The sequence below is a fragment of the Ochlerotatus camptorhynchus genome, unplaced genomic scaffold (genome assembly GCF_037179485.1).
Source record: "Ochlerotatus camptorhynchus isolate MF236.1 unplaced genomic scaffold, CSIRO-AGI_Acam_v1.1 ptg000211l, whole genome shotgun sequence".
In the NCBI taxonomy this organism is placed as follows: domain Eukaryota; kingdom Metazoa; phylum Arthropoda; class Insecta; order Diptera; family Culicidae; genus Ochlerotatus; species Ochlerotatus camptorhynchus.
The window spans coordinates 3,302,456-3,318,909 of NW_027040701.1; positions in this window are offsets into that span (position 1 = coordinate 3,302,456).

Consider the following 16,454-nt stretch of genomic DNA (forward strand, 5'->3'; position numbering starts at 1 on the left):
CAAAGGAAATCATGGAAATTTCTCTTCGTTTCTTAAGTGTTTCAATGTTTATCAACATGCAACGGGACTCATAAGAAGGAAAGGGAAAAGAGGTCCAGCCTAGTTTCCTAAGAGCAAATAACAAAAACTGTTTTTGAACTGATTCTATACGATTTATATAAGTTTCATGATATGGAGCCCAAACCACACTGCAATATTCGAGAATTGATCTCACTATATAAAGTGTTTTGATGGTATATGGGTCTTTAAAATGATAACTAAATCTTTTTATGAATCCCAACATATTATTTGCTTTGTGAATTGTGGTAACGGGTGGCAACTAAAATTTTGGATTTTTTTCGAGGCCTCTATGCTCAACAACAAACGAGCTCAGAGAGAAATAAGAGTGTGTATGTGTTAGCTCTCTCTCTCCTCTTTCTGCTAGTATTTTCTGTTTTGTTTATGCTTGCTCAGTTTTGCTCAAAATGCCGTCGAAACAAGAAGTATTTCGCGAGCGCGTTGTACAGTTCTATGAACTGCACAGAAATCTCGGCAAAAAGTATACGGTACAACATTTTAAAAGCGAAAATGTTGCGGCTTTGACTGTTTACCATATCCTAAGATCCCCAACAACTGCTCGCAAGCAAGGTAGTGGAAGACCAGCCAAAATTATGGACGCAAAAGTTTTCCGAGGAAGGCATTTCTTAGCCATGGTTCAAGCCGTCTGGTTTGGAAATCAATCAATATGTGTACCAGAACGAATGTTTGAAGAAAATTTTGATCCCGTTTCTACAAAAACATCATGCTGATGGACAATACGTGTTTTGGCCGGATAAAGCGTCATCGCATTACGCCAAAAAAAAACACAATCGTTCCTGAATATCCATTCGATCCCATTTGTACCCAAAAACCACAACCCGACAAATCTGCCTCAGTGTCGCCCAATCGAAGATTTCTTCGGGGTTTTGAGCTCCTTGGTGTACAAAAATAACTGGAGAGCCACGAATTGCAAACAGTTGATTGGTAGAATCAAGAGATGCTTTCGCAAAGTTGACATGAAGGCCGTACAACGCTCCTGTTCCGACATCAAACGGAAGCTTCGCCGAAAATCCGATTACGGACCGTTTTCAAATGTTCACTATTTTTTTTTTTCAACAATGGACAATGTATGTTTAATGTCAATAAATCAGATCTTCTTCAAGTATGTTTGTCTTTTTTTGGCAGCTTGAGAAAGAAATTCCAAAATTTTAGTTGCCACCCGTTATTCACATGATCTACAAATGTCAACTTCGAGTCAAGAACTACTCTTAAGTCCCTAATTTTATCGCCCCTTACAACCAGCTGGTTTCCTAGAGTACATGTAAAATCTAGAGTAGTGTGTTTTCTGGAATAAGATATAATATTGCATTTTTAACATCAATATCCAACAGACTTTTAACGCACCAATTGTACATCATCAATTTCATTTTGAAAATGTAGCAAATCAGAATTGTTAAAGATTTCCATGTACAGTTTCATATCGTCAGCATATATGAGCACATTTAAACGATTTAACACAAACTTCACGTCATCCACAAATAAAATAAATGATAAAGGACCTAAATGAGATCCCTGTGGAACTCCCGAGGTAACATTAACTGGCGAAGATTTTTTTCCTTTAAAGCGGACCATCTGTGTTCTTTCTGTCAAGTATGATCCAATCCATTTTAAAAGTGTACTTGTCATACCTAAACGTTTTAATTTAAAAAGAAGTAAGGGAATGTCTACTCTGTCAAAGGCCTTACTAAAATCAGTGTATAAAGTTTCAACCGTATTACCTCTATCCATTGCTTCAATAGATAAGTTTACAAATTCCAAAAGATTAGTAGACGTTGACCGACCTTTAAAAAAACCATGTTGATTATTTGAAATGCGATGCTTAACCTGGTTAAATATACTCAATTGCTTTAAAAATTTTGGAAATGCATGACATAATTTCAATACCTCTATAGTTTTTTATGTCTGACCGTTTGTCAGATTTAAATATTGGGACTAAATATGATTTCTTCCAAATTTTTGGAAAATCACCTGTTTTGAGAGATAAATTGTAAAGCCAAAACAATGGTTTAACAAACTTACTTACTTACTTACTTAATGGTCCTGTGCATCACCAGCGGTGCAAAGGGCCAACGTGAAAGACTTCCATCCTGGGCGGCTACTCGCTTTTGCCTTGACCTGGGCCCAGGTCAGATTCCTATCGACTTGCTTAATTTCCTTATTGAGGCTCCGCCGCCATGAGCCCTTGGGTCTGCCTCTGCTGCGATGTCCTGGTGGATTCCAATCCACCGCTTGCTTGCAGTGTGTGGCCGACCCACCTCCACTTTCGCTCTCGAATTTCTGTTGCTATCGGCTTCTGATGACATCGACGATGGAGCTCGGCATTCGAGATCCAGTTGTGAGGCCACCAGGCACGAATTATATACCGCAGGCATCGGTTGATTAAGACCTGCAGCTTTTGAGTGCTCTCCGCTGATACACACCACGTCTCGCTGGCGTATAACAATACAGATTTCACGTTCGAGTTGAAAATTCGGATTTTGGTGCGTTGACTTATCTGGTTGGATCTCCATACGTTTCGTAAACTCGCCAAGGCAGCCCTAGCCTTCTTGATTCGTGCACCTATGTCGCTCTTGGTCCCACCATCCGACGCTATTTGGCTGCCAAGATATTGAAAACTTTCGACCTTCTCCACTGCTTGCCCCGCTACCGTAAAGTTGGAAGGGTTGCCCGTGTTGGTCTTGTTGACGTTGATGGTGAGACCCGCCGCAGAGGAGCGTTCGGCTAGGTCATTGAGCTTACTCTGCATATCAGAGCGCTGTTGTGCTAGTAGAGCAACATCATCAGCCAAATCGAAGTCGTTGAGATGCTCCATGGTGATAGGCTGCCAAAGCAGCCCACGGTTCGGTACACGGTAAATTGCACCTACCATGATCTCGTCGATTACGATGAGAAACAGTAGCGGTGATAGTATACATCCTTGTCTCACACCAGCGACTACCCGGATAGGGTCGGACAAGGCTCCGTTATGCAGAACTCTACACGTGAAAACGTCATACTGCGCTTCGATGAGGTTGACGATTTTATCCGGGACTCCCTTGCGTCTCAGGGCGCCCCACAGATTCTCGTGATTGAGACGGTCGAAAGCTTTTTCGTAGTCAATGAATGCCAAATAAAGGGACTCTTGGAATTCATTGACCTGCTCCAGGATGATGCGGAGCGTGACAATATGGTCCACTAGACTGATGCAAAATTTGAAATTTTCGCTCCACAGTGTTCAAATGGTTTCAAATCGGGTCCTGATTAGCCTCCAAAAGTTTAAACTCATTTGATAATAAACTGACTTGGCACAAACCATGTGAAGTTTATATGGAAATTACTATGAGAAAACAAAACTTTTTGTTAATTGTCTTCTACTTTTTTTCCATGCTGTACTGTTAACAAATTCCATTGCTATTCTTATGGGAATTTTAATCAGCTACAACTTTGCAGGAAATCATTTTTCAGCCAAACGTCAAATTAAATAGTTATTAATTGTTTAAGAGATTGATAATCTTATGGAAAATTAAGCCACCGTATTGTGGGAAACACTGTATTCTGCAGTGTGACATAGTAGCCATGATTTTTGTCCTCTATGCTACGCGCTATAAACACCAATTTTGCCTGCCGAACAGTTGATTGAGCATAATCATAGGACATCAGTGACTTGAATCATTAATAATTTTTGTTCCTTACAGTTGATCGAAAAGTGGTCTTCAACAAAGTTGTAGCTGAGAAAGTTTTCAACAAGTTCAGCTATCATTTTCTAAAGTAGAGTGAAGTGGTGAATTTTGAGATAGATGAACCAAAATTATGGTTTCTTCATAGTAATTCCCATATAAACTTCAAATGGTTTGTGCCCAGTCAGTTTCTCACTAAATGAGTTCAAATTTTGAGAGGCTAATCAGGGCCCAATTTGGAGCCGTTTGAGCATTGTGGAGCGAAAATTTCAAATTTTGCATCAGTCTAATGGTCCACACAAGATCTTCCGGCACGGTTTAACAATACTAGTTGCTAATTTTTTCAATAAAAATGGAGGTATTTCATCAGGACGAGGTCCTTTGCCGGCATCGAGACTTTCAAGAATCATAAAAATTTCTTGAACAGTGATATTATTAACTGATACGTCATTTTCCCTTTCAGGTAGGTTCAAATCGAGAGCATTACTGGATTTCTTACATATGTTTTGAAAAAAGCGAGCAAATTGGTTACAAATATCCTCACTATCAGTGCTATCAAACTCTTCAATTTGCATGCGTGATGGGAATGTACATGACTTCATTTTTTCGTTCGCGAAGTTAAAGAACGTTTTGGGATCAGATTTTATATTGTTCTCTACTCTTGAATTGTAATTCTCATATGCTGACGATATTTCTGCCTCAAGTTCTCAGCAAATAACAACGCATTTTTCTAAATTTTGTGCAGATTTAAAATTTTTATACGACTTGTGTGCTTTTTGCTTCCTGTTTTTAATATTTCTGATTTCTTGTGTATACCACACAGGATATTTGGTGCTGTTAACTATTCTCTTTAGTCCGTTCTCAGCCAGTTGATATTATTTTGAAATATATCTTTCAAATCGATTCATACCAGGGTTTTTGATATAATTTCCGTCCTACTAAGCACATCCCGCACTTAACCTCTCTTTTTTGAAAGGGTTGGAACAAAATATGGAATGTTTTCATTAAAGATAACTTATAAATTTATTCGCTTTTCCGATACGTTGGATTTGATAAGAGTTAAAAATGTTTAACATATTATTAGAAATCTTACACTACTTCTTGATTCTAAATTTGTCTTACGAGTTTCAATTCCGTCCTAACACATTGAAACGCCATTAGATTTTCTTCGTCCTGCAGATCATGGTAGAAAAAGTGGATTCGCTAGGAGCGCTTCTTTTGTTTTGAGATTAATGAGTGTAAATATTCACACAATACGCTGTAATGGACTTTGTGTTGAAGCTTGTGAATTAACGCATCGGTACAAACGTATAACAGATTTGTGCACGGTGAAATCATTGACTTCACTGATGTATTATGCTATCGAGCATTGATATAATCTATCGGAAATGGGCGATTACGACAAAGTAGCACTTTTCCCTATCATACATCATAACTCTTCAAATTTGACTGATTCATTGGTCAGTGCTCCAGCATAACTTGAAATTCCCCAGCAAACACACCGAGCATTGCTCTACATTTCTCCACGAATAAAAATAACTGTTACTCAAACAGCCTTGCCACAGCAGCATATTTTTGTTTGGTTCACCTTCACCCAAAACTGAACCACTTCTACGCTCTCTCTCTCTCACTGCGCAAACCGATAGAGGTAGGAGCTAGACAAACATAATTAGAGACTACCATGCGGAAAGAACAACAAACGTTACGATTGTTTTCACCCAAAGACCTGCCAGCAAGCAACGTGCCTCGGAGATCTCCCGGTTAAGCCACTTGAAAGTCAATCATTTGCTCTTATTTCGTTCGTTTGTCCGTCGTTGCCTATGAGCAGCTCTCGACTTGGGTTCGTCTTTACCATACTGTTATAATTATATCATATCTAATCAGATCATCTCCAAAAACGGTGAGAGGTTCGCTGCCCAACGGACTGGGAGAAAATGGGAATAGTAACATCAACATCGGAAGGAAAACAAAAGGCGCTGCCCAACGAATTCGAGCGGAGGTGATGGTCGAAAAGTCAAAATTCGCACATTTTCCTGGTAATTATGACGAGGCAGCAATTAGTTTTCTTTTTCGGCACTGATTCTACCATTAGTTGTTGTTTTTCACTCCTCTCCTTCGTGGATGCGATTGCTTCGAACGCTTTAATCCATTCAGGCGCCAGTTCTCCGGCCCACTAGGTACTGCTTATCGACGTGTAAAATCGGATGCTCTTTTTGGCACCATTTTCCAGGAAAGTGATCTTGACTCTATCGCTGAGCAGTACAAGAGCTATGGTTGAGCCTTGTGGTGGGGTAAAGGGGGCGATAAATACCATTCCACTCAACCAATCATCGCCGGGTGGATTTAATGATTCGACAATTATTGAATTAGAGGTATGAAAAGAGCGTGTACGAGAGCAGCCTGGATGGGATTTTGGATCGGAGCCCAAAATGGGAAGCACACGCTCTAGGGGTATTGGCTCTTGACTCGAGCTGCTGTGGGAGCAGTGCTTGTTTGGCTACGCTGAGATGTTTTCCGAAGCTGCTGCTCGGTGGCCGGCCACTGAAGTAGAGAGTTTGTTATTGTTGATTCGGCTTGATGCTCGAACAGTGCGCGGTATCAAGTGGCGAGCGAGATAAAATCCCTTTATGCGTTTGTCTGTGGATACGCAGACACACGCGTACTTGGAAACTCGGGATCGTGGTGCGGGGATTAAGCGAGAATTGCTTTCACATACACGCGCACGAGATGGGCTATGGCGTGTGAGGCTCTGCTCTCTGTTCGTGTGCCTACTGGTAAGGTTGTGGGTGAAGGAATTGAGGGTGGCGGGTGGTGATGGCACAGCGAGTTTGGATTTATCTAAATTGGACCAAATTATGTAATTTACGGTTCAACACTGAATAAAATTAAGAATTTTCTGTTTTTCGGAGACGAACCAGCCTTTTATTAGTTTTTATTGACATTTTACATGCATACATGTATTCATATCATATTTATTCATTGTGTGTTCACTTATCTTGACATCCTGTCGACGGGTCTCTTTCATCTTCTTGTTTTGCTGAATCGGCTGCGTCATCTTCTTATATCTTCTTTACTGCTTCTGCTATCTGATCTTTTGATGCTTGTTGGTATTCTTATTCTTTTACTCTTAAATCTATCTTCGTCTTTCTTCTCTCCATTCTTCGTTTATTTTCTTTACTTCTGCATCATCTTCTTTCTTTATCCTTCTTTATTTCCATTGCCTTGTTTTTATCTTGTACGTCTTCACGATTTCTCCGATTTTCCTTCGGTGACGGCTTCTTCATTTCGCTATTTTCCGCTTTATCTTCTTGATCTTCTTCGCCTTCTTCCGCTTCGTTTTCCGTTCCGCCTTCACTTCAAACTGAAACTATTCTCTTCATCTTCTTCTTCTTCTACTTGTGCACAATTCACGTTGTTTCTCTTTATTCTTCCCTTCGTTATCCGCTTTGTGTTCTTCATTACACGACCGTATAAATTTTCTCCTGCTTACTTCATCTTCTTTGATCTTCATCCTGTTACATGTTTTCCTTCTTCACATTCTTCCTGCCTTCCTTGCTCCGTTATCTGCTTAACCTTCTTGCTGCTGCCCCGGGATTCGACTGCTCTTTCTTCTTCACATTATTCGTTCTTTTCTTGCTCCGTTATCTGTTTCACCTTCTTGCCGCTAGACGGGGCTTAGGCTGCTCCTCCATATTTTCACTGCATCCTTCAAATGCTTTGAAACAGTCCAGTTTGACATAGAAAATTCCTCAAATTGGTGGCTTGCTCCTCAAGTGGACCTTACACGTTTGCTCTTATTGACAATAATTGTATAGTCAACATATTCTATATTGACGTCAATACATCGGTATTGACAATATTTCTGTGTTCACATCATCAATATTATTGTCAATAATTCCCCTTCGTGTCAATATATTGATACGTGTGGGGTTCGCTTCAGAGTTTCCTAGCGCATCTCGTAAGCTTTCTGTGCCAATGTCGTTCTCTTGTCGTTGACTCTCGTACCGTTCCACAACAATTGGGCGGGGCTTCTTTCTTCAATAAGAACGTATGGGTTAGCCACATGTGAACAATTCTCAGCCGTGCCGTCTTTGAAATCTCTTAGCTTGGAGTCTCTGTACGCGAACCATTGGTCGTTCCATCGTTGCCGTATTCTTTGCATCACTATTTTCAACGCATCATCGCCTGGTATTGGCTCTCGCCATGTTTGCTAACCGATCAGCTTCGTTGTTTCCGTGGATGCCGGGGTGCAACGGACGGATTTGTTTTGCGCTGTTTGCTCCACTTCCTGAATCCATGGGTGCTTAGATGTTGCCGCTTCGAAGGCCTAGAGACCAAGGGCCTAACACGCCACCTTCTTTTCGTAGCCAGCATAAAAACGTGATCACATATCAATCTATCCGGGCCCTGAGCGTGGCTCACGACTATGCTCGCTATGGTTTCTTGTTATTAGCAGAGATAAGGGTGCCACTTCCTTACTGGAGACAGCATGCATAGTCCGTAAGAATTACTAATTCGTTCGATATGTTCGGAAATAGACATCCTAATGGCGTACGCCTCCGCAGGTACATTTCTTTGGGAGGCTGTACTTTCCCGCTAAACCATTATTATGTAATGCGGCACCTACAGTGCTGTCGTGTTTGGATCCATCGGTGTAGACGACGGTTGATCGGTTGAAGCGGGTCTACAGTAGTTGTTGCACTACCGGACAGATCGCCGGCTCGTATACATTTTTTGAAGTCCCACAAGATCGATGGTTTACGTGTGTGCCATGGACGATCGGTCTGCCGCACAAGTTGTCCGACAGCGGGGAGTGCTGAGTGTGTCAGCTCACTGAGGCGATCCGATGTTCGTCGAATAAGAGGGAGGCTGTTTTGGTCCAATTCTTCACTATCAGCAAATTGCAATTCGCGCTATGGATTGTGCTGCTAGCAGTACGAACGGTAAGGTGCCTGCTTTAACCATGATTGATTCTATCGGGCTAGTGACGAAGGCTCCGGAGGCAAACCGTACCATTTCATAATAGCCTGGGGCGAGGTGCTGCAGGGTTACTGGTCCTCCTCGGCTAACTACTCCAAATCCGTGCATCAATTCCGCAGTCACAAGGGCCGAACCCACTTGGAGTAGCGATTTTCGATCGCCACGCGGAAGTTTGGCACCGATCATCTGAAGGATTCGTAGCCAGGCATTATATTCATTTAGTGCATTCATTTACATTCATTTGTCTCAAACTGTTTTTTATCAATCAATTTCCGTAAGATGAATCTTTTGTAAGTTTGATATTAGCTACATCGCGGGCAGAACTTGTTATGTAAATTACATTCACTGAAAAACAATGGTGGTTTCTGGTTGCTCTAGTTCATCATGTATTAAAGATACAGATTTTAGTTATTGTTAAAAGCTGTAGCTAATTTTGAAACCTACAATAGTTTCATACATCATTTTACGGAATTCTGTTGATGAAAAAAGTTAGACGCAAATGAATGTAAATGAATGCTCGAAATGAATGTAAAGGATTTTCCATGCCTTCACCATTTGACAGTGAGGTTTGATGCTCAGAGTTCGGTCGAGGGTTATACTCAGAGTTCTTTAACTGTGTGTCTTCGGGATGAATACTCGGTTATTACGATGTTACGCCCAGGTTCTTGACATGCATTTGGACTACAAAAAAAGATGTACGACTTGGTAGCTGATATGGTTAATCTTGTCGACAGCTTTGACGCCGGCCTACAGTTTAAGATATAGGCATTGATTTTTTGCCCCTCGTACGACGAGAAGGATGTCGTCCTCGTACAAGAGAGTGTCGACTCCTCTCGGTATTACCTTGTGGTACTCCAATTTCCAGCTGGTGTTTGCGAGACATATGTCCTCCTACGGACACCTGGAACGTCCTCTCCGAAAGGAAACTTTGCAGCATGTACATCATCCGACCACACGGTTCCAAAAAGTATTGTAAATTTCTATTCAATATTATGCACATAAAAGGAGCGTCACATCTCATCTAAGTTTACATTATAAATCATGTAAAGTTCTGAGACATTTCATGCAATGTAGCAAATATTGTATACAAAAGCCTATTGTTGTAAACAACATTGTTTACAAGTTGCTCGGATGCGTGAAATGAAATACAAGTTTACGTGAATGAATGTTTACATCACTATTAAAATTCAGAAATTTTATCTGTGCACGCAATCGCCCTGATTTTAGTGTACGCAGAACTCCGTGTCGCCAGGTGGTATCGTATGCCTTCGACAGATCCAAGGAGGCTATTAGGCAGTGTTTATTTTGGGTTGGCTGCGATCTTTCCAACTCGGCAAAATATGTATCAGTGTCGTGGCCCGTACCAAAGGCGTGATGACGTTTGTCAAGCCGTCCACTCGACTCTAGCTTGGTAGTCAATCGACGATTGAGAATCCTTTCCAACAGCATCGCCATGCAGCTAGTGAGCGACATTGGACTGAAGGCATCAGGTCCGAAGTCATGGCAGTGCGGTTTTGAGATGGGGAGGACGACAGCATTCTGCCAGCTCACCCTCGTCACAGGTTCTGTTAAGAAGCTCAAAAAGCGTCATTTCGCGTACAGTGGCAGACGTTGATTGATTGATTTATAGCGACTGTAACATGGTCACGACGCATGGTGGTCTAGTCACATAGTAGTATTAGCGTTAGCGTTAACGTTGTTATGATATACTTTGTAGACACTGCGACACTCACGACTATTTTGGAATTCTCAGTCAGACTACTTTCAGGAATAATGCTAGGGAGTAAACATTGATTCCAATCTAAATAAGAATACCAAAAGCATGACTGCAACTGTTCCCGACCATAACTAGGAATAGGGAAGGAGATGTTGATGTAGTATTTACTTAACGAGAGGCCACTGACTTCATCGCGCAACCTACCAGGAGCTGAGTTCGGACCACTATCCGGTGGTGGCCGATGTAGGCTCATCATTCAACCGATTCCAAGTTTCCCGACGCAACTACCATCGCGTCAGCTGGAATCAGTTCCAACACTGTGTCGACTCCACTGTCGACTACGGTGTCCTTCCGGAGACGCCCGAAGACGTTGACCGGTGTCTGCGTTCCATCGAGGAGGTGATATCCCGGGCCAGGGAACAACACGTGACAGTATCCAGACAGGTGAGCAATACTCTGAACCTTAAAAGATTTACCAAAAATCTCATTAGACTCTGTAACTCCATTCGAAGGCAATACGTTCTGACTTGCCTGTCTTGAAGACCCATTGTAATCGACTAACAAAAACCATCCAAGCTAGGATGATGGACCTTAGAAATCAGAACTTTGCAAACAGGATCAGCGCTCTCCCAGATTGTGCAAAACCCTTTTGGAAACTAACCAAAATCCTTAAAAATAAGCCACCACTGACCCCAGTGGATAGTCCCGGCGACCCAGTGGTTCATCTCATAAAACCTGTAGAGAAAGCTGCCACGATCGGTCAACACTTCGTCACCTCCCATAATCTTGGACAACACATCGTCAGCCCTCACGAAGCTGAGGTTGCTGTAAACGCAACCAACTTCCATCAGATTCTTAATATTTTTCCCGTGGAATCCGAGATTACGGTTGACGAACTGTTGGTCTATATAAAATCATCTAAAAACATGAAGGCCCCAGGTTTCGACAACATCCGGAATCTGGAATTCAAACACTTGAGTTCCACATTCTACAACCATCTAGCACTGATTTTTAAACTGTGCCTCCGACTTGGCTACTTCCCTTCGTGTTAGAAGTCAGCTAAAGTCATACCCATTCGGAAACCTAGGAAGGATCCGTTCTCTCCTTCATTTTATTGAACAATCAGCCAGGGTTATCAAAACTGTTCGAAAGAGCAGTTCGGTTTTCGGAAAGGTCGTTCGACCATCCACCAGCTGACTCGAGTAACAAACATTCTCAGACGGAACAAGTCTGTGTCGGAAACATCTGCCATGGCGTTGTTGGACGTTGAAAAGGCGTTCGACAATGTCTGGTGTTCAAATTGCAGCAGTACGGTCTTCCAAGATAATAAATTACTATCTCTCGGACAGGACGTTTCGAGTCTCTCTGAATGGCATCACATCGGATGCTTTCATCATTGATGCCGGGGTTCCACAAGGAAGCATCCTTGGCCCCATTTTATTCCACCTGTTCACCTCCGATATGCCGGCTCTCCCTCATGATGGATCGTTGTCTATGTTCGCAGATGACACATTCATCGTCTACAAGGGTAGGGTCATCGGAGCTCTGACTGCCAAACTTAAGAGAGGCCTGGACGTCCTGTCTGAATATTTCAACAGCTGGAAGATTCGTATCAATGCGGCAAAGACCCAGGTCATCATCTTTCCACACTCTAAATCTTCCAAACTTGTTTCGTCGAAGAATAATAAGATCTGCCCGAACGGCACAGTGATGGAATGGTCAAAAGAGGTAGTCTACCTTGGCTTAACACTAGACAGCAAGCTGATTTTCAAGGAGCACGTTGATAAAACGAAAACCAAGTTTAACATCCTGATAAGATCCCTGTATCCACTCATCAACAGGAGGTCCACCCTGTCCCTGAAAAATAAGCTTGCTGTCTACAAACAAATCATCCTTCCCGTAATCGAGTGCGGTATGCCAATCTGGGAGAGTTGCGCCAAATACTTGCACCGCAAACTCTAAAGGATCCAGAACAAGATCCTTAGGATGATCCTAAACAGTCCCCGCGAACTAGAAATTCTGAGATCCACCTCCTAACTGGAATTCAGACATTAGAAGAACGGAGAGTTTTTATCCTGTAAAGGTTCAGAGACACCTGTCTTAGATCAACTCATCGAATCATACGTGATCTAGCACGTTAGGCTAAGTTATACTCGTAGTTAGGTAGGTTATCACTTTTTTCGATTCAAACATAACACCCCCCCCCCCCCCTCCTCCAAGGGGTATTCTGTAGACTAGTAGCAAATTAGACTAACAAATTAATCAAAGATAAGGAGTCTGATAGGCTACACAATTAAAATGTTAAAACAATGTAAAATCATAATATACAGAAATAAACGTAATTTTACTACTACTACCAAGGCCACTGACACCCTCATAAGTGCTACGGAGTTGGGAGGTTGGGTAGAGTATCCAGTTAGGATTCGCCTCAAGTTGGCGATGCAACCAAAAGTATGTATTGTTTATGTGTTGCTCATTTAATCTCTCGATAGCCGACTACCTAAAGAAAATATTCATTTTGTTAAAATCATGCAATTTAAGAGTCATGGTGGAGAGCTTGGGATTAAACCCATGATTTTCTGCTCAGTAAGCAAAAACGATCCCTCGAGGGTCATCGGGCATCTCACAATCCACAGCGCTTAGCGTCAAAATACGATTAAGTTCTCTTTTGGCATGTAACGAACGATTAAGATACGTGATAATTCATTGTTTTTTTTTCCTACAGTCGATGGTTAATTTAAAATAAACGAATAGTACTGCCAACGACGACGATAATAGCTAATTTGGAGCTTACCTTTTGTTTAGGATAAAAATGCCATGAAACCTCCTTTGGATCCTCATGTGCATCTAGTTCCAATTATTGTTCTTTGTTTTGCGCTAAAGTCCTTGCTATAAAATTAGTTCGGTTTCTGTCTTCCGTGGTGGACGCTCGGGTTGGCAAAATATTTCCTCTAACGCCGTGCTACGGTTATCGTGCCAGTGTTCGAGCCGCACCTCCTCACTTTGCTATTGTCAGATTGACAACATTGCCAAAGTTATGCCACCCAGCTGTGTCTATGTTTCAGCTGGTAGTCGTTTGTAATCATATGACTCGGGGAGGCGTGAGGTAGGGACTTGTGAGGACCGGAACTAGGTACCACACTCCTTCCATTTTTGTAGCCCTGTCTAGTCGCATAGGAGTATTGAGCAAAAACCCAAAAATTGATAACTTAAAAAAATATGTAAATCAAAACCGAAAAAAACCATCACTGATTCTTTCATATGTTGTACAAATAAACTAATAGACAAAAAATATTATTTTTGATAACCATTCTTTCAATATTTTGATCTTTGAAATCGGCCCAGAGCACTGGTTCAAAGATATAAATTAAAAAAAAGTCATATGAAAAAATCAGTTTTTTTGGACCACCCTAACATGGAAATGGTCATCGATATTTTGTAATATTTTGTGATAAGAAAAAAAAACTACCAATTCTTACGAAATTCTGAGAACCACTTAGCGGTTTGCTATGGAATGCCTACATACAGGAAATGATGACTAATGAAGTGTAAGATGACATGTTTCTTCAACTCCTGGAGTGAAATATAATTAACATTTATGAGTTGTTTTATTAAAATAGTGTTGTTAAGAACAGTCTCATAAAACCCAAAAAAAAAAAATCGTTGTCATAAAATGTCCTACACACTTCGTTTTTTTCAACAGTTCGGCAATTTTTTGCCGAGATTTTTAACAAGATTTGCGTAGTTAAGTGCTCGGCAATCAATTTTACTCAGAGCTAAGTAAACATGACATTTGTTTATTAAGAATCAGCAAGCCATTTTCCGAGACTCGGCAACCAAACTCACTTTTGCTGTGATCTCAGTAAATCAGATTGGCAAGCACTTGGCTGTGCGAAAATCGGCTAAAAATTTAGTGTGTATATAAACCTACTCAATTAACACACTGTTACGTGGATAGAAGTGGGTTAAACGTTATTGCCAATCATATGTACGAATTACATTTACAAGCAACCAAAAGTTTCAAATTAAACGATAAAACTAACTTCCCACTCCCATAAAGTCGAAATAAAATTCCAACAGAACTATTAAGTTCCATGAAGTTCAATTAAAGTTCCAGCAGAACTTTCTTCCCAAGCAACCAAAAGATCCAAATTCCACGGTTAAACCCACATTTAAGTTCCACAAATTACATATTAAGTTACAACATAACGTTCTGGCTACTTTAGAAGCTATAGAAAGCACACGAGGAGCTTCTGGCTCCAAAAAGTACGCGTACTCTTGCAACTTGAAGTTCATAAAAAGTTCCAAAAAATCCCCAAGCACTTCATAGGAATTTCAGGCAAGGCGCAGCCCATGACCGCAACAAAGTTCCAAGCAAGTTTCCAGTGGAACTTCTTAGCAACTTTAAAGTTTCATAAAAGTTCTCTGCAGAACTTCTAAGCAACTTGAAAGTTTCTTAAAAGGTCCGTCAAAGCCCACGTGAAACAATCTTATATTTTGCGATAAGGAACAAAACTACCAATTTTTACGAAAATATGAGAACCACTTTATCATTTTGCTATGGAATGGCTGGAATCATTCATTGACATCGCGGATCTAGAATTAAATTGTCAGGCTGATCAACCTCTGGTAATAGATGACAAGTGTAAAAAGTTTAAAATTATTTAGCACTAATAAATTGTTTGAAACAAGGTTTAACTCTTTGCTTGAAACTCTACATAACGAATATCCATACTTTATGGGAGCATTGTTTTTTTTTATTAATTACTTTATTTGTACAGGCTCAATCGAATAAACTTTACAGAGCCGAGCTATCATTTTCGTTATACATTATTGATGTCTTATATTTAAAGTTAAAGGAGCTGGACTCGCGGTTGTCTCGAGGTTAGTGGAGATTTACAATTTTTTTGGATGGGAAAAGGGAGAAGGAGGTTTGAAATGTGGTTTACGATGCAAATGTTTAATTAATCCTAAAACATGAACTTATTTCTATTCATCTTGAAAACAAACATTGTGCGGGAGCATTGTGTTAATATTAATCTTTACTTTTCATGGTTGTATATAATTTATTTAATTTGCAATTAATATGGTAACCAACAAGATCCTGGAACTTCGAATAAATTTCAGAAAATTATGCTGAGAGTTTAAAATTTTGTTGTGAGATTGCTCTATCAATTTGATTTCAATAATAAAGGGTGTCCACGATGAAATTGCCACACACAAAATTGATTCGCAAAATTCGAGTTTTCATCCGATTGCCATCAAATTTTCAGGGATTGAGAAATAACTATTAAACTTCATTTTACCATTTTACTCGTATTTTATTTACAGTCCATACGCAAATGCCCGCACCTTGGCCTTAACCCCGGCCATAAGATTCTGCACAACCTGTGAATCAACCGTTTTTTGCATGTAAACCCATACTTTCTTCAGTTCCTCGACTGTCTTCACTACCTTAGGTCGTTTAAGAAGGTGCTGCTTCATAATCGCCCAGTACTTCTCGATGGGGCGGAGCTCCGGAGTGTTGGGAGGGTTGAACATTTTCGGCACGAAATTGACCTTATTGTCCGCATACCACTTCAGCACGTCCTTGGAGTAGTGGCATGAGGCCAAATCCGGTCAGAAGATTGTTGGGACGTTGTGGGCCTTCAGGAGAGGAAGCAGCCGCTTCTGGAGGCACTCTTTTATGTACACCTGTCCGTTCATCGTGTCCTGGGTCACGAAAGGTGCACTCCGCTTCCCGCACGTGCAGATGGCTTGCCATACCAGGAATTTCTTCGCAAATTTGGACATCTTCTGAGTGCGGACATGCTCCGGAACGCTGAATTTATCCTTGGCCGTGAAAAACAGGTTGCCGGGGATCTGTTTGAAGTCGGCCTTCACATATGTTTCGTCGTCCATGATGCAGCATTCAATTTTCGTCAGCATGTTGAGGTACAACTTCCTGGCACGGGTTTTGGCGGACTTGTTCTGCGATTAGGGGCCTTTTGTACCTTGAACGTTCGAAGCCCAGCCTTAGTTTT